The sequence below is a fragment of the Aythya ferina genome (assembly GCF_964211825.1).
Source record: "Aythya ferina genome assembly, chromosome: 8".
Lineage (NCBI taxonomy): Eukaryota > Metazoa > Chordata > Aves > Anseriformes > Anatidae > Aythya > Aythya ferina.
In genome coordinates, this window is record NC_140304.1 from 3,369,970 (window position 1) to 3,389,197 (window position 19,228).

General features: G+C 40.9%; 1 protein-coding gene across 1 annotated transcript in view; it reads left to right on the forward strand.

The window, feature by feature from the left end:
• LOC311440273 (uncharacterized protein) overlaps window positions 1–19,228 on the forward strand; it is a 233,276-nt gene that overhangs the window by 170,512 nt on the left and 43,536 nt on the right. The window contains exons 17-20 of the mRNA XM_084526954.1: window positions 10,872–10,946; window positions 11,491–12,080; window positions 16,514–16,646; window positions 17,066–17,633. The gene's annotated coding sequence lies outside the window, so the exon portion shown is untranslated. The remainder of the gene's footprint in view (window positions 1–10,871; window positions 10,947–11,490; window positions 12,081–16,513; window positions 16,647–17,065; window positions 17,634–19,228) is intronic.

Sequence of the window (19,228 nt, forward strand, 5' to 3'; positions counted from 1 at the left end):
GGCTTCAGGATGACAGGGAAGCTCCTTGCAGCTCTTTTGGCTAATGCGGGACTGCTGGAAGGTGCATTATTCACTCTGAGGCTCTGCTGGATTTCATAACACTTAAACACCTGTGTCCATCAAACAGAACACACAGGATCTCAGCTAGAGCTGTTCTTGACTTTGTAATTTCATTGACTGACAGTTTAATATCTATTTATTTTCACATCTGACTCCAGTAGAGACAGGCTGGCATCCTGAATGTCAGGATATTATGCTGACAACTGTGTTTTTTCATTACTATAGGAAAAAAAGAAAAAGAAAAAAAAAAAAGATTCTTCATAAGTAGAGAGGTTCTTTTCAAGCACAGCAACCATAATAAAGACCAAATTATACTTCATATAAAATTGGTAGTAACTAGTGATAGGCACATATTTATGTGTATGTATTTATTTAGGAACAAGGGCACATGGTTTTAGACTTTCTAGTAATCTGTTTCTTACTTTTATACTGTGAAATGCTATTTAATTATATTGTTTAAAAAACTGGAATAACTGTCTTTACCATGGACTCTCGTAAACTATCTTTGCTAAAATGAAATGTTTAAAGTCAGTTTATTTTGCTCCAATTCTGTTTGCTTTCTAAACAGAAAAAAGTGGTTTATCCCATCTAAATTTGACAATATTGAAACTATTTAAAAGAACATTTCAAGAAGAGAAAAGAGAAATGTGCATGTTTCGGCAAGGCTGTGCTGATATTTAGAGAAAAGAGCGTAAATTTGCTTCCAAGTTGGGTACTGGCCAAGTCGCTGATGATTCTGTAATAATGTTCTCCAGATGTGAGGCAGTTAAACCAGACCAAAATGGCTGCTGCTAACTTGCTGCTATTCAACGTGTGCTATATAAACAGAAAATTTGTATTTAATTCCACTGTAGGTCAATGGATTGTGATTAATATTGTTATTATCCTGAGTCACTTTATGGACCTGACTCTTCTGAGTTTTCTCAGAGCACAACACTACACATCAGCCCTGGTTACATGGTGTACCCAGCAGGGATATCTGATGCAGTTGCATTCCCTGAACTACTGGGTGCTCCAGGAGCAGGTAAGAAACACAACAGCGCTCAGTAAAACATCTAAAGAGGCTGAAATTAAATTCCATCCTATCCAAGAAAATATGTGAGCTCCTGCTGTCACTGGAGAGGCACATCGGTATGGAGAGCAGGTTTTTGCATTGCAAGCTCAGGAGCAATTGCCTGAAGTCCACCTGAAGAGAAATTTGGGTGCTGTACATTGCTTGAGCCTGCCTCATAGTGACAGTGTGTCTTATTTTTCCCCAGCAGCTGGCTGGGATGCATCTACTTTGTTGTCATCAGCCATCCAAATACCATAAAAAATCAGTCTTCTGGTGGACTCTGACTTGCTTTACCATGCCAATAAAGACATAGATGGACCCATATTGGTGATCAAAGGTAAAGAGAAGCACCATGTTGGCACATTTTGAGCATATAGCCAGTAAGGTGAGATTTTGCATGCTAGAAGCAGAGAGGATTTCTGCACAGCTAATCAAAGGGGGCAATATTTTAAGTACTGGTAAAGGCTTGGTGCTCTGCTTGCATTTACCAGTGTCAAGAGTATAGCAAGGACAAATGGGAATCTCACATGATCATAATGTTCCTATTTATATACACATAAAATAGAACAGGGTTTTAAAAGCTAATGCAATTTTCTATTATAATGATACCCTTAATAACAATATGGTTTCACTGCAGAGATATAAACAAATATAATAGAAATGAGATAATGCTATGAAATAGATGCATTATTTTTGGAATTTGAAGGACACTTGCCAGAAAACATTTACCAACTTATGCAATCCACAGCAAATGAAATAAAAACTTTGCTTCTGCTGTTGCCTGGATATAATGTATTTATTGTGCAGTTTCCTTATCGCTGTGGATTTCTAACATAATTAGTTGTTTCTGTTGTCTAGTGTACAATATCTGACCTAGAATTTACCAGAACTCACAAAACAAATGTTGAAATAAGATAATATATATATTTTTTTTAATTCACTGAAAGATGCAATACTGATAGTTTGTTTCCACAGTAGAGCTACCCACCAGTGTTAGACATGCTGTGATTATCTCATGTATTTTATAGAAGTCTTGTTTAGATTTTGCATATACTTTGCTGCCAGCTGAATTGAAATGAATTGCAATACCCAATTAAAAATTATTTTTTTCTGCTTTAGATTCCTGATGTTAAAAACATTGTGGTTGAAATAAGAGCTGATCTGAACCTAAAACACATCCTATGATCATGTTGTAACTAGCATGTGTTTATGAAAAATATTAGACTTTCCCTCTTATTATTTAATCCATCCTTTCTGTCTTTGCTTCTGTTTTGGTGGCTTTTAATTTGGTTCTTTGCTGACTGTGTGCTACTTTTAATCATCTAACAGCATTTTGTCACATAAGTGACCACGTCTTTCTCTTTCGTTATGAAATACTAAAAATAGGAGTGCATAAACAGGTTGCTGGATGATGTTTATTACTGAACTTACGCTTACCATGTCTTCACTTGTCTATGTTGTCAGAATGCAGGCAATCTGTTCTGATTCACACATGTAATGAGTTGAAGCTAGTGCAGAGCATCCCCATACTCCTGGGGCTGTGCCTGCCTCTTGGGACTTTAATTTCCTTCCCTTTGGGGCTGTGGGATGCCTGAAGAAAGGGACCCACTGCTGGTGGGGTGGCTGGGCTGTGCTGTGCATGGTCCCCAGCATGGAAAGTGATACTGCAAGGTAAGAAAACACAGTGTTAAAAAATGAAGGGTTGCTTGTGCCTTTGCTATTGCTGGGTGACCCCTCTGTCTTTCTCTCCAGTTGAAGGGCATCAGGTTGGAAACCTCTCTCCTCCTTTTTTCTTTCTTGTTCCTGTCCTCCGTGGGCTGGCACGGTGCAATGTGCAATGCTGCACGCTCAGCCCTGCAGCAGTAGCTGAGGCTCCGGCACGCTGGCGTGCCTTGCTGCCCCGGGAGATGGTTGCAATAGCGACACTTGAGAGAATCAATACGTCTACCTGTACTCGAGCCCCTCTGTCTTTAACGCAACGGATTTATTATTTTTTTTTTTCTTCCTGGTGCTCACAGTTGTCTTCATTTCACAGATTATCAAGGCAATATAGCACAGATGCTCTCCTTATTATAAAAAATGTGGTTAGGTATGTAAAATGTCAGTCTGGATGCTTCCCTTGCCTGTGTGATGCAGGTTTAAATCTCAGGCTGGGCATGTGATTCCAACTTGCCTTGAGCGTAACAAGGAAGTAATTACTCAGCTGTTGAGAAAGGTCCTAATATCATTACAGATAACCTGAATGTCCAGGCAATATCTGGCTATTATTTGAAATGGTTTCAAAATACACTTAAAAAAAATAATAAATGTCACATTCAAATCACATGGAAATAATACGAGTTATCGTAGAAAGTGTTATGAGATAATTCTAAATGTCAGTTTAGCATATTTTAGCCTATTGGATCTTTAAACAGAGTTGAATAACATCTTTCATGAAGTAAATGTCTTTTTGGTAAAACTGAAAGGGACAATAATATGTAAAGGTCAGTTAACATGGAGAGTTGGTTCTAGTTATTATTATTAAAGATCCAGCTGTATTAGCTTTCCACAACATTACCCCACAAATCCTTGTTAAAACTGTAGGAGCAAACCACATCTTTCTTTCTCTCCCTCCTTCCTGCCATGACTGCGAGATCTTTGGTTCGACTCTCTCTTTTTTGTGTGGAACAATTTCACTAGTGAATAGCGCCGGATGATCCTCGCCCTGCTGCTGCCACGGTGCATCCAAAGGAGTCATACATTATAGTTGCTGTCAATTCCGTGAACGAGAAAAAAACCTCCCATTTCTACCTTACGTTTCAGCCTCCTGCATATGATACAAGCCACCCTGCAAGCAATTGTTTAATAGTTTGGAGCTGCTTAGGAAATGGTAGTTGATTTCAATTTTTTATTTAAAGAAGAAGTTGTGGTAGTGTATTGTACGGCTGCTACTGCATTTAATTGAAAACAGGCAGGCTGTCTGTCTGCCCATCTAGCTGCCTGTCCATCCGTGACGAATTGGTATTAATAGCCTGCAAAATGCAGTGATTCACGGAGCCACAAGCACCCCTCCACCCCCCTGGTACTTGCCTGCCAAGGAGCTGCTGGCAGGGAGTGCATCCTCAAGCCATGCCCCCTGCCCGTGGTGGGCAGCCATGGGGGCACTGCTGTGGGCAACCCTGCCCACAGCTCTTTCACCTTGCCCCATGTTTGGGTAGACTGGCCCCCAGCACCTCAGTCCCCTCCTTGCAGGAGCTGAGGAGCATAAAAGGTGACCGCGGCTAGCCATGGCAGGCTTCTCAACGTGCTGGCAGAGCTGTGAGCTGTAGGGCAGCCTTGGTGCATGGGCAGAGGGTTTGCTCTGAGTTCGTGTGCGGGTCTGGATGTTGCTCTGTGCTGAGCTTGTTGCAAGCTGGCCTTGGACAAAGTGGTGGCGAGTTGCTGGAGCCCAGGACTCCCTGATGGGAAACGGCCAGTGCAGCAGGCGGTCGGTAAAGTGGTGTCCAAGGAGACCCTGCTGCTTGGCAGTTCTTCTCATAAGAAACCTCAGGAATGTATAGTGCCTATTTCCACAAAACCAGAAATGTGAAGTAGCATTACACAAATGGGAGGGTTGTCAACGAGCTGCAGTTTTGGTGTGACACAGCAATGCCATTGCCTCACCTGTTAGTCGTGAATGCCAGGTTTGGAGGGCAGTGCTGCCACAAGGTAGGCTCGTGGAGGAGGTGTTGGCCCAATAGTAACAGTGCTGCTTACAAACGTTGCCCTTTGTTTTGCGTTGTTCCTTCAGCAAATGTGTTTGGTGTTTCTTGCCTTAGGTGGGTGCTGTTCAGGAGTGCAGCAAAACGTTTGCATCTCACCCAGAGAGGCAGGTTGCTGCTGGGCGCGGAGCTGGGTCTGTGAAAGGGGCCACCACCGGTCCCTCCTGGTGGGGACAGGCACTGCTGCAGGTGGCCAAGAGGCTGCTGGCTGCTGCCCTGCATGAGCAGGCTGGGGACAGGAGGTGGGCAGAGGTGAGAAAGGGACAGGGCAGTGTCCCGCCGGCCGCTGCAGGGTGCTCATCCAACCTCTCTCCCACTGGTAGGCACTCTGCGCCCTGCCCTCTGGACGTGAGGGAAAAAATGCTGTTATAGTCGAAATGCTTCTATTTGTGAAATATTAACTTTGTGTAATATATATTCAAAAGCAGATACTCATTTAAAGGTTATATTTAATATAGTGCTGCACCAGTTTTTCTATTTTATTATTATTTTCTTATACGTCTTTCCACTTTCAGAGGCAATGCTCCAGTGACTACTGCAATATAATAGCTGCTTTCTCTCTCACTACACAATTTGACAGCATTTATTCTTTCCTTCAGTGAACATAATTACTTCACATATGGAACCTGTGATAGCCTACAGGCATCTGAGAGAAACCAGAATCATACAATCTGTCCCCTTTGTGAGCTTAATTTACATTCACAAGTGTCATTTTAATAGTGCTGGCAACATGTAGGATAAAAATTACAGGTCAGCTGCAGCATGTCACAGGGAACTGTGCTTAAGTCAATAACATGGTATTATTACATTCTGGATAATTTTACAAGGTAGATCTCACAGGAGGAATTTGACCCCTATTTCTTTAGTTTTCTGCCTTTTGTTTTTTTCCATGAAGTAATTCATTTAGAAATGAATGTTGCAAAGCTGCAAACACATTGACGTAGAGGTTATTCTGTAGTAGGCGTTTCCAAATCTGAAAGCAACACCTTTCACTTACAGTAACTTGTAGCAGCACTTACACTGTGCATCTGGCATATTTTAAGATTCTTACTGGTTATTCTTGATTTTATTTTTCCTGATTTGTGTAATCGAGACACCAAGGGTCATAGTCTTCTGCCTTTTAATTTCATACAGTTGACAGAAGCTTCAGCTTTCTGCAACCGATTAGTATATAGCCAGCTAAAGCAGTGTCAGCCTAGGTGTTTTACAGACATTTTGTCAGAGACATGTTGTGTGCAGAGCTATGTAGAATACCTCATTTAATTTATGCTTTTATAATATCTAAAAGTAATATCTAATTTCTCATCCTGGCATCTGTAATATAAAGTTAGGTGCAATAAGCGATCTATTAATAGATAAATAAACACTGATTGTTTTTAATAAAAATCCAGTTTTGGGTACAGAGTCAAATCCAAACATAAAATCAGACCCAGTTAGCATTACTGATTACTTTCTGTTTTTAAAAAAATCTGTACTTGACTGCAGTTTAAGTAAGTTTTCAAAGTTTGCTAAGGGAAGTGCTCAAAGTCTTGTGTAGTTTCACTATAGGAGTTTGATGTTCAGAAAGTCCATATATGTACAGACAGGGAAAACGCATCCCCAGGTGCATCCCTGTGTTCAGGCATACCCACACACGCTCATTCTGAGTCATGCATTCATTCACTCCCCCTGAAATTTGCATCCCTGTCTTGCTGTAAGCACTTTTACTCATTTAAACAACACAAGGGGAAATCAGTCTTTTATTTAATGATGCATTTTCTTATCACCGACAGCGTTGGAATTTGAGTGCAGAACACCATCTTTAATTAAAAAAAATAAATAAATAAACACAAAGCATTTTGTTCCTTTGAAGAGGCTAGGCAGATCATACTTGTATGTTTGTCTATTGAAAAAGTGTGACAAACCAACAGCAAGGAATTGGAATGACCTCTGTGTATTTTCTTGGTGAGCCTTCTGGAGTACTCTGTCAAATGAAAAGATGGTTAAAAAAAATTCAAGTAGGTTTAAAAGAATGGAAGGAATGATTCGAGGTCTGGGAATTGTGATTGTACAATGAGAGCCAGGTCAGTCTATTAACTCAGCTACGTAAGTATCTACATCCAGTGAAGATGCCTGCTACCTGAGGACTTGGAACACATCCCAGGATGTGAAAAAGACATATAGAAAGATCTAATGATTGCAATTTAAGCTAGGAAAATGTAAAATTGGTAAATAACACGTTTTTGAGAGTGAGGTAATTAGGCATTGGAAAGGACTTCTGTTGGGACTGATGGATGACCTATCAAAATTGTATGGCTTTGTAGAAGATGTGCCCACTCTAGAAGGCATGTCCTATACAGAGAGGCTGAGTGTACTTGGTTTGTTCAGTCTGGAGAAGAGAAGGCTGAGAGGTGACTCCATTACTCTCTGTGATGTCCTGAGGCAGGGAAGACCAGAGGGAAGTGCTGCTGGCCCCTGCTCCATAGGAACTGACAACAGGACACGAGGGACAGCACCAAGCTGCACCAGGGGAGGTTCGGATTGGGCATGAGTAAGGATTTCTGTAACATGAGGATGGTCGAACGCTGGAACAGGCTTCTTAGAAAGGTGGTTGATGCCCCGTGCCTGTCAGTGTTTAAGAGGCATTGGGACAATGCCCTCAATAGTATGCTTTAACTTTGGTTATCCCTGAAGGGGTCACGCAGTTGGACTTGATGATCTTGCAGGTCCCTTCCAACAGAACTACTCTAATTCACTCAGCTGGTGGCCTGATGTTGGAGGCCAGTGGGTTCCACTTCATTGCTCCTATTTTACAGGTAAGACCGAGTGTAGCTATTCCTCCAGGCCTTATTCCCTCTGAAACTATACAGCCAAGCTCTGAAGTATTTGACCAGCCTTTGTAACTGTATACTTACCGTGTTCTTCAGAGCCCGGAATAGCAAAGTGCTTGCCTTTCTGATATTCTTTACAACAGCAGAAGGTTCCAGTTTTGTTTTCAACTCTCAGTTGCTGCAAGGCTGTAGGCTAGGAAGCAGGAGCTGCAGGAGGCATGCTGGAGATATTTTTTCATCTGCTGGAGAACTCCCTCACCCCACACACCCCATTTTAGCAACTACATCCTGTGGCTGAGGTATACAATAGCTTATATGCATGTATCAGTGTTTTATGTGCCTGATGATCTACTGACTAAAGTGTTTTACCCATGAAATATTTGAAAGATAACAATTTTCATTCTTTATGATGATCTGATATGATCTACAGTTCAGTTGCAGATGTAATATTGTTAGTTCATCAGGAGACGTGCTAGACTGTCTTGTCCTCCTCTCCTTCAGCTTCCATCTTCCCCCTCAGCTGACATTAAGGTTTATTGCCTGTGTGATTAATGGTTCCCATATCTGGTTTTCCTATTTTGAAAAGGGAAAAAACAAACAAACAAAAAAAAAGGTTTACAGGTGAGGCTTTGTAGACAGGAGAAAACCAAGTACGAGGCTGTGCCTATGAAGTGGTGGTGGCATGCAGGCCTGTGGGCATAATCTGTCAGTGTTGCTTTAGTGAAGTGAATGAATCCTTATGGTGCTGCTGCCAGCACGGAGTTTCTCCTGTGCTAAGAAAAGCTGTGTGCTGGGCTGGGGACGCAGCACCAGGCTGTGTTTGCCAGGCAGCGCGCTGTGCCCACTGCCCACCCTCCTCCCCTGCGTGCAGTAGTGTGACGGGCAAAGAAGTCCTGATGAGAACAGTCAGTCTTTCATACTGTGTTTTCGGAGAGAAGGATAAATCTACAGATTGTGTGTGCCATTTTAGTTTATCACATAGAGGATGATGCTGAACAGAATCTGTAGTTAATATAAAATTTAAAAAGGTGATGAAGTGTTTTTTTCTCCAAAGCTGACATACAATCTTCTTTCCCTTAGTTCTTCTCCTCCTCAAAAAAAAAAAAAAAAAAACCAAAAAACCACAAACAAAACAAAACCAAAAACAAACAAACAAACAAAACCTGCCAAGCTCTTGTCTCTGATTTGTTCATAAATACAATATCAAACACCTCCTCTGTGCCTCTGATGTACATTAGAGAGTCCGTGTGCCACTGTGCTGATTCATCTGGAGGATGCCCTGCCAGAGAGTGGCTTGGCACAGTGTGGTACAGGAGAGGAAACTGATAGTGAGAAAAGCAGAGGCAACAGCATAATTATGAAGGATTTTTCCCCCTCATGGTTATTTATTCTTTTTTTTCCATCTTTCCCTGGGTTATTTCTCTTCTCAAAATGAAAATAACCTGGCAAGAAAACAGTGTTTCCACTCCCATCATTTTTTAGGCAAGCAACATCAGGCATCTTTTTTTTTTTAAAGTGCTAACTGAAGGATGATTTTTCACCACTATTTTTTGTGGAAGCAAGCAGGCTTGTTAACTGTGGTGATGTTTTTAATGGTCCTATGATCTCCTTGTGTCATTATTGCTTGATCTATCTGTGTCTAAAGGATTATTTTGTTGAAAAACTTACTATGGATCTTGTGTTTAGGGCTGACTTTATATGCATACAAGCATGTGTGTGAAATTGTATGAAAAGAAGGGACACAACTGTTAAGATGCTTCTGTTTTTGTCTTTTGACTCTGCGTTATAAAATAGAAACTGTAGCCTTGAATTTCCATGCTTTAATGTGGCTGGCTTCAAAGAGGAATTTCATAATCAAGAGCAGCTCAGCTACAACTATCCTACGGCGTGCATCTGTGTACTCCCTCTCCTACAAGTTCCTGACTCACCTTCTGTCATCCCCCTGCTTCTTCCTGCGGGACTGCTGCTCGCAGCCCTCACCTCCCCACTGTCCCACCCAGGGGACGTGTGCCGTGCTCTCTGCCACCCCTTGCTGCTGTTGCGAGGCCAGCCACAGCCCTGCTGTCACCCACACTGTCCTTGCCTCCTTCTCCTACCCAGTGGCAGTCACACACACACGCACAGTGATGCTGGCAGCACCTGGCTACCAGCACCAAGTCTCATCCCTTCTACCAAAGTCTCATGGTCACACTGCCTGGCGTGCTTGCTGCAAGTGACCAGCTGCACTGTAGGGGATTGTTAATCCTATGCTGAGCCTCTGCCTTTCACGTGTGGCTGTCGTGGGTCTCTGAAGGGTTATAGCCAGCATGCCAGTGTGGTGGTAGTGCTGTTGTTGAGTCTGCAGTGTCAGCCCAGCACTGCAGGTATGGGGAGAAGTGGGTTTTCCCCCATTTTAGTTTAACAAAGGCGTGTGGGGCTGCTGGGCTTGCAGTGGCTCGGAGCTGCAGCTGCCCAGCATATCCAGCTCCTGCAGGGCTCCTTGGGAATGCAGAGCCTTTTCAGCACCAAGTCCACAATGGCCAGTTTGTTGTATTAAGTCGAGGCCAGGAGGCTGAAGTTGTATAGATAAAAGGAACAAAGTGCCTTATTCCAGGTGGGTCCCCCACATGAAGTTGGCTGTCCAAAATCACCTCGTTCTTTGAACAGAGACTAGGGAAGGGGAAGACAGAGCACATTTTAGGGCCACTCGGGAGCCCTTTAGGTGGGTTGTGGCCATTTAGTCTTCAATAAAGCATGAACGCTTGTGCTTGCCATGGCAACCCCAGTGGCACACAGTGCATGCGCTGCCTCTGAGGCCGTAACGCAGGCAGGCCTCTGAGACTGCCAGCGCCGTAACACAGGCAGCAGAGCAGCCAGGTGATCCCCGCAGAAAGTCTCACGAACACGCAGAAGGAGATGTACAAGCAAACAGCCTTGCTTCAGGAAGTGACCGTGTTTTCCCAGCATGGGTGCAGGAGGTGGCACAGTGTGCTGCCGGGTGCCGCGGCTCTGCTGATGTGTGCTGCTGAAAGGGGTGGTGCGTGTGGTGGGATGGTGGTGGGGAGCCAGCACCACCCCGAGTGCCCTGCCAGGGACCCCCGTGTGTTTTCCTTAATCCCCACTTAACCTGCAGAAAGAGGCAAACTGTTTTGCAGTGCCTCTGTTCCTCAGGAGGTCTCGGGGATGTTTAACATCATCTTCTGTGGCGTTCTGTGCTCTTACCCCTAGGGCTCCCCCACGATAAGCGGGTTTGGATCCGAGGCACTGCTAGATCGGCCTCCTGGAAAGAGGGTGCTCCAACTGGTAAAACCTGAAACAAAATGTTTATTGAGGAAGTATTAGATTAGTCACAGATTACTTATGATTGTCAAGTATTATTCATCTGTAATAAGAGTGAATTCTTCACTCAAGATTCATAGCAAAATAACATTATTTTTCAAATAGAAGTAATTTAAATTGAAGTAAGACCTTCTAATACCACCATCTGTACAAGTAAATTACTTTCAGAGTAATTAAATATGCATATCTGGGCTGTGTACTGTACTGATGAACCAAGTTTTATGGATGCAATATGCTTATAAATCCCTTAGGTATTAAAGATGAAGAATCCATGGCATTTTGCATTCATATAACCATGAATAAGAAAAAAATATTTTGTCTGTTGCATAATTTTGGGGAATATATTTTTATTAACTTTTCCTAGTTAATTAATATTTTTGCCAAATAGCAAATATGATCACCATATTTATTAGTTTGACATTTCACGGGGGCTTAAAGCTCCATAAGATATTTTAATGTTGTATGTGTCTGAATTTATGATCGTGACACACTCACTTATCTTCTGCAGGTTCCCAGGAAGCAGAGCAATGCAGTGAAACTGAAATCATTATGTTGACTGAATTCGTTACCACTGGACTCGCCCCACCATGAAATAGCACTGTGCAGCCAATTGGGATTCATGGTCACAGCCCTTTATTGGATCATCAGGGTTTATAGTCCATAACAAATACAAATACAGAAAGGAACAATAACAGTATGATACATCTGACCTATTATCCCACCTTACCAGAATCTGTCCGTATCGTGAGTACCAAAATAGCGACCAGCTGAATGCTTTCTGAGGGCTTTCTGTTATACAGACGAACGGGAGAGTCATGTATGAAATGGAAGCTATGTCTCCAAATACAGTGCTCTTGGTGCGGTCTTGAATGACTAAAAGCCATCCTTATGCATACAACATATTGTTTGTGATTTTTTAAAATAGTGGTTTGTAGGGAAGCTTGGAAGCTTTGCTTGAAGCATGTGAACACTGCAGAAATATTTGGTTAGAGAAGTAACTGAAGTCAGTTCTGCAGAATACTTCAGAAGAAATCCTAAATCCCAGCAGATCACCCTTTTCAAAGAAGCAAACGTGACTGTCTACCTGTCATTAAAAAGGTATAAAAATACACAGTCGGCACAACCTCTGTTTGCAAGTCAGCCATTCTGCTACACAACATGGCTGATCCTCATGCATTTTGTCAATCTAATGTTTCTTTTGAAACATATGGAAGGTCTCTATAGTAGAGAGATTTAATCTACCTATGGCACTTTCACAGTTATCTGTTCAGGTTAATCTTGGGAGGCTGGTAATAGATATAGGATGTTAGATCAATTCTTTCTGTACTCCAATGGTAAAATAAAAAATGGTGATCTGAAACTCAGATAAGCAGGGAATCATGAGGGCTTGATTCCTCTTCTCTAAGCCTTGTACTAACATGTATGAACTATCTAAGACTTGTACTAACAAATAGGAAACAGCAAGATGTGTGTCCTAAAGGTCATGTCTTTGGGAGCTGTTTATGTATATTTTAGATCATATTTCATGGTAGATGGAGGTGCATGTTTATATGCTGAAGCAAACAAATAGAAATGTGTGTGCCAATTGACAATCCTGAAGTTTTCCGAGTTTGAACAACATAATTTCTGATCTAGTATAAGGTAAGTTTGGTGAAAGATTCAGTTAAAACTGGTCTGATCATGCACATGTATTGTATCGGAGTTAGCCACTCTCTGCATGTGCTGTCTAATGTTTGGATCTTTTCTTTGGATGTCTTGTCACCTTTGTCTTTCTCAACCCCAGATCATGCCCAGCCTGCAGATCCTAGTGCCTCTGCTTGCTTTGTTTGCAGGCTTTCATTTTCCAGAACGATCACGGAAAGACTAAATGGTGTTTGTTTTTTTTTTTTAATTTTATTTTATTTTTAGCAGATTTTTCTAGCAGAGTTGAGGTTTGAAAGAAAACGAAACAGGAATTTGGACGTGGATGTGCTGTGTGAGTCCTTGGGAAACATGCTTTGGCAGATAGCTGTGTCGAATTGCTCCTAGGAGGGCTGTATATAAAAGACTTATATAGTACTCCTGAGCAGATCTGATTTCCAGGTCAAGGTTTGACCCATAAGAGACAATAATAGTTATTGCTTTAAAGCAGTGGAGTACAGGCTGGAATTTATATAACAACAGCTTTTGTACAGGAAAATATGCAAAAGAAATTCTACATATTCAAAAAAAGGAAAAGGGAAAAGTGGATCTTTATTTGGTTTCTGAATGCTTGTGTGTGTGTGTGACCAGTTTGCCATGTTCAAATCCAGGTTTATGATAAAACATTTTCAGATCAGCACTGTTAGGGTAATGTAGCACAATTTCTAATAATTTGGAAACTGACCTTCCAGTGTGTTTTGAAATACTACTGTGGGACAAAGATATTAAAATCTTTAAAATCTGTCTTCCTGTGTCATGGATGCTTCGTGCTCAGGATATGGTTCTCACAGAGGCTGGAGCATTATTTTCCATACCCTTTCCCCCCCATTTAGCTTCTAGCTACTTAGACAAAATTGAGTAAAGAAGCCTTTACCTGAGAACCTTTTTACTGGTTGCCATGCTTTTAAAGCTTTAAAAGCTTTTGCTGAAAAGGTACCTATTTTCTTATCACTTTTTTTTTTTTTTTTTTTTTTTTTTTTCCTCGAGAAAAAGGGCATCATTTGAAGTTCTTTTTTGGCAGCTGTATTTCATCATGATACATTATGTCAGGGCACATCAGTCACATGAGATTTTATGAGAAAAAAAACATACCCTTTTTAGATGCCCCTCTCTGCAGCTCCCTTCAAAACATGGTGTTTTTTCAAGAAACTCTTCAACTATCAACAGCATTATGATACTTGAAACATCGTGGGTGTAATGGCTTCATCTTACTCAATTATATAAATGCTACTTAAAGTAGGAATGTAGAATGTAATGTGGTGAATTTAGTCATTCTAAAAAAAAATTGACCATTTTCACCTTTTACTGATGTTTACTTTTCAGTGCTGGGGAAGGGCTTCTTCTCTTCTGTAACCAGACTAATCCTGTGTTGTTCCTTATTTTACCATAAAATGAGAAACATTCTGAATTCAAATGAAAATGAGGTACCTTGATGAAAGTGGGCTTCAGGTGTCGCACACTAAGCATTGTACATTTCTATTTGCTCTGATCCTCTAGCACACATAAGATTTCACCTCTTCACCTTTGAACAAGATTGCACTAACTTTGATCTATTCAATTTTGTTCAACTCCAGGGAAGGAGCAGCTACTTGAAACATGTTATCATTTAGATGTTCAGAGGTTCTTCTTTTTTTTTTTTTTTTAGAAAAAAAAAAAAAAGGAAGAAAAAGAAATAAAAAAAAAAAGAAATTGAAAGCTGTACCATGAAGTAAAAGCTGTAGATTTTTAACTTGAGCATTAGCTTTTGTAGCTGGTATGTTATGCTTTAACAGCAGAAGCTCTCTCTCTCTATAGAACAAAATAATTTGTTCTATGTGTAGAATAAAACAATAAAAAATGCAGATTTTTAAAGCAAACAGAATTATTAAACGTGTAAACATTTATCCACAGTAGTGTTACAGCTATCCTTTTCCAGGTCAAAGCATAAGCTTTGTGTTCCTGCTTCTTTCCTTACGGTCTCAGTCTGTTATTTGAGCCTCTGTACTACTGTGATATTAATTCATGATACTGACAGTTAATCTATTTTTATAACTGTTATTATCTGAGCAAAATAACAAACTAGGTTCTTCATTTTCTCTTCAAGTCTGAGAACATATAACAGTGGGAGCAAAGTTAAAGTATGATATTTTCAAGAACTCACATGGTTTAGCAATAGTTCTTATAATGATTGTCACCATGTGTCAGTATAGTAGCTCTTTTTCTTTTCCTATTACAAGCCAAATTTTTCACCTAAATACCTGAAAATGTAAATTAAGATGCCCCATTTCAAATTCCTATTCGCTTTCTGAAGAGCAAAGTGGCTGTAAGGTCCAGGAAGTTTCATTGACGTTTATATGTTAAAGATGACCAAAGCTTGCATTTTTGGTCATTTGCTCCTTTTTCTTCTTACCTGTTTTGTTCAGACTTGTGTTGTTTTATCCCATGTCTTCTCTGCTGAGGCTGCAGTTCTTCAGGGGTGTTCACTGTAAGGAGCTTTTTGTGCCCATTGTACCAGTCAGTTGTCAGATCTTTTTGTTTTATTTTGAGGTTGACTTTGCACAATCATGCAAATAGGGACAGTTTCCTTCTTCTAGGACGTGCTGCTTGTTGAATTCCCTTCCATTGACAAGCTGTTGGAGACAAGTTAATGCCACGTTAATTTACTTTAACATCTGATTCTTCCTGTCTATTCTAAGGGTTGCTTAGACAACAGATCATCTCCTAAATGGTATCTTGTAAAAGGTCTAAAGTCCATTTTAGACCTCTAGTGAGCAATTACTCACTATTGATTTCTGGGGGTAAATACGACAAGCTGAAGTTAGAGTTGGCTCCCGTTATGTTGCCCAGGTGCTCAGTGCTGCAGTGCCTGGCCAAAAATCATCTGCAAGTGAGACCCAGACTATCACTTGCAGATCTCAGGGCTCTCATATCTCATTGTCTGCTGGCTGCAGCTCCAGGTTGTCAGTGGGTATAGGAGCAAGCTCTTTGTAGTGTCCTTCTAAAAGGCTGCTGTGGGGAAGCACCCCCAGGAAGCACTGGCATTCCCTGGGCACTCCAGCAATGAGCACTGGTGATAAAGGCTTATAATTTTGGGGTGGTTTTGAGGTAGATATCTCTGACCAGGTTCAATGGGCATCATTCTACTCTACAGAAATAGTATTCAACTCTGTTTCCATTTCCTTAATTTTTCCAGAAAACAGCAAAAACAATTTTTCAGTCAAAACTGCAGGAGACACTTAGAAAAAAAATTACTCATAACAACATAACTTTTTTTTTTTAAAAAAGTAATATATTATAATACTAATTTTGCTAAGTATATGCAGGATAGTATGTAGGACAATATCTATCTTAAAGTCACTATTACCTAGATTTTTTTTTAATAGTAGTTGGTAGTTAAAAGCTGTCCTTATTGTATTGAGGAAGTAAAATCCACACTTGTTAGGCTCTTATTTCATCCTCTTTCCTCTAGCCTCACCTTTTTGGCCCCACTAACTTTCATGTCCATAATGAACTCCATTTAGCTTCCCTGCAGTAGGACCTTGTCTTTGTTAATCACTGACCCAGCGACATGAAGCTGCATAGGAGAGCAGATTTTTTTTTTTCTGAATTTTCTGTACTTCCTTCAGCAGTTGTAACTTCTAAGAAACTGCAGAACAAACAAGTATAAAAGATCAGGTAGATGGCCTGAAAAAGTAATGTTTAAAAAGATGTCTCATTCATTGTACTCAGTTTTCTGCTAGTTGCTGACTGCAGACTGACAGCTGAAATCTTAGAAGGAGTTAATGAGATTAGGTCTTTGGCGATTGATTGCTCGATGCTGTCTTCTCATTCAGTGATGTCAGTCTTTTTTTTTTCTTTTTACTTCTTCTCAGCAACTGCCTATGAACTTCTCATGGAGATCAGCTGGGACCTTGCAGCAGAAATCTCATTTAAAACAACTGGAAATGACTTCACCTTGGCCCACATCTCAGCGTAACAGCCATGTCCTCCTCCTCCAGCCCTGCTGTGAGTCAAAGGCATTTTCTGGGCCATTACTTTTCTGTGCCAAATGACCTCGAGCAGCTTACTGCCACCCCGTCTTTGCTTGGCTCAGCGTGCACATCTCTCTTGCTCTTTATAAACACACACACATGTACTCTCCTTAGAAATGTATCCTTTTCTTAAAAGCTGGAGGTACAAGTCCCTCCTCAGGCAATATGATTCACACATTTTAGTTCATAAAAGCCAATAGTACTTCTGCATGTTCTTGATTGTGAGGATTTTTTCCACCTGACCAAAAAAAAAAAAAAAAAAAGCTGTGTCAGATATGTGGTACTCAACTACTAGTGTATTTCTTAGGACCGATTCATTTCTGCCTGTACTTGCATAGCAAGTGCAAATCAGGTGAAAAAGTAGAGCAGTAACAATTTGTACTTGCTTTGCAGGGATATAAATGGTGGGAAGCTTTGCAACGAGGAGGAGAGTCAGCCCACCATGCCTCTCAGCGAAAACACAGCAGAGTTGGAGAAGCCTGGCTTGGACTGGTGTTCTTCTCTACTGGAAAAAGCTGAAATGCTAATAGAGCTTGTGGTCTGCTTCAGGTCAAGTGAAGGTTATCAGACTGCTGGAAACCATCAGTACTTTCCGGGGAAGTGCTGTGAGGTTCCCTAGGATGCTGCAGAGACAACATGTTTTGTTATGTGGGGAATCTCTGCTAGGGAACGAAAAGCAGGCTGAGTGATGGAAGAGAGAAAGGGGAGAGCAACGGTGTCAGGGGAGGCAATGTGCTGGAAGATGCTGTGGGGCAAAATAGCCATCTTTTGTTTCATCTTTTTGCATGTTAAACATCATGGAGATACTCCCATGAAATGAAGTTGTTTGCTCTGTGTTGAGCACCAGCTTAGATTCGAGCACAATATGAAAAGAAGACAGTTAAAATGTGGGGAGAAGGCAATACTGAGAGCTGCACGCTTCCTAGCTGATGTGGTGGACCCACTCCTTACATTCAGCAAGGTAACATAGTGCACATGTAACTTAATAGCAAGTCCTGCTAAAATAAAGAGGGCTATTTGTGTGTATAAATACACGTGCATGCTAAAGTGCTCTGCTGGGCTGGGGCCAGGATGCTCAGCAGTGTGCAGACTGAACCCTTCCAGATGTCTCTAAAGACAAAATGAAAAGAAAGCGACAGTCAGTCCTGCTTACATGGAACCCAATCCAGCTTTTAAAAGGCTACTTTTGATAATGAGGTATTTTGTGTACTGTGGCAAGATGTGAATTATAAACCCACTAATAATAATGTAGTTCAGTCAGGGTAGCCTTGAAATTAGACCCCTAACAGAGAGGTTGCACTGCATAATGATAGTACAGTACCATTTGTTTCAACACATTTAGCACCTCAGAATGGGATTTTTTTGTTACACACCAGATGTTCTAGTGACCCAAGCATTGACTTTAAAGAAGACACAATAGAATAGTGTGTCAAGGTCAACAGCACAAATTAATCTATATTATTGTGCTGTCATATTATACCGTATGCCACATATGAGCAAGATCTATGGTTAGGACTTTCCTTTCATGCAACTATTTTTCTGTGTGGGTGGGAGTGCTTTCAGTATAGAGATCTTGATCTTTCCAAACCCTTAAATCCCCCTGAAAGAACTCAGATTCTTGCTTTGATAGTTTAAATTGTAAACGTAGCATCCTTACAGAGGGTGAGAAATGTGTAGGAATGTGACTGTAATTTAGCAGAACTGGCAAGAGACCGCAACACCGTGGAAAGCATGTTTTTTCACTGCAAATTCAGCATTTATAGACTTCAAAAAATGATCAGTGTACCTTGGTTGTCTGTATCTTTCTCTTGACTTAAAAATGTTATGGGGGAATAAATGAATAATCATTTCCAAACATTTGAAGTAATGGCTTACCTCAAGTAGATGCTTTTGTCTCCATGAGTCCCCCGTATCCCTCCTTTTCCCTGCCCTGTGACTTCTAAGCTATTGCTGCAAGATGGCAGGATGTCAATGCCCCCAAAATTGAACCTGTGATTTGTTTTTCTTTGATTTATGGGCTTGTAGTCAATAAACTTTATAAAGGAAAGTATCAGACTGAGCAATCAATCAAAGATAAGCAGATTCTTGTCCTTTAAAAGCATTTCACCCCAGTAAGCAAGGGCCTCATTCATCTTTTACAACCGCTCTTGGAGCTTTCAGCTGAGAAAGGACTCGCTGCTGACTACAGCCAGTTCTGCTGAAAAGTCCTCTGTTGTTGCATTTGAACTGAGATTTTTTTAAATTCGTTGCAGCAGTATGCTTTGCTTCTGTATTATTTGTGATCTCTAAAGGGTAGATTGTTTACATGTCGTTACTAAAGGTAGATCTCCTGGCTGTGTAGTGAGGAAATGCTTCTGTTTTTAACTGTCAGGCATGAGCTGTTGTTTTGCAAAAATAGTGTTCATTTTCTTTGTTATTTGACAAAACAAAACATAAAAAGAGTTCCCATTTGTTCTTTTAGTAGTATGTGAATTTCCCTTTGAGTAAAGCAAATGTTATCCTGCATGTTTTGCTTCTCTGAAGCACAGATGGTGTGCATATGCAGATTGGTGATTT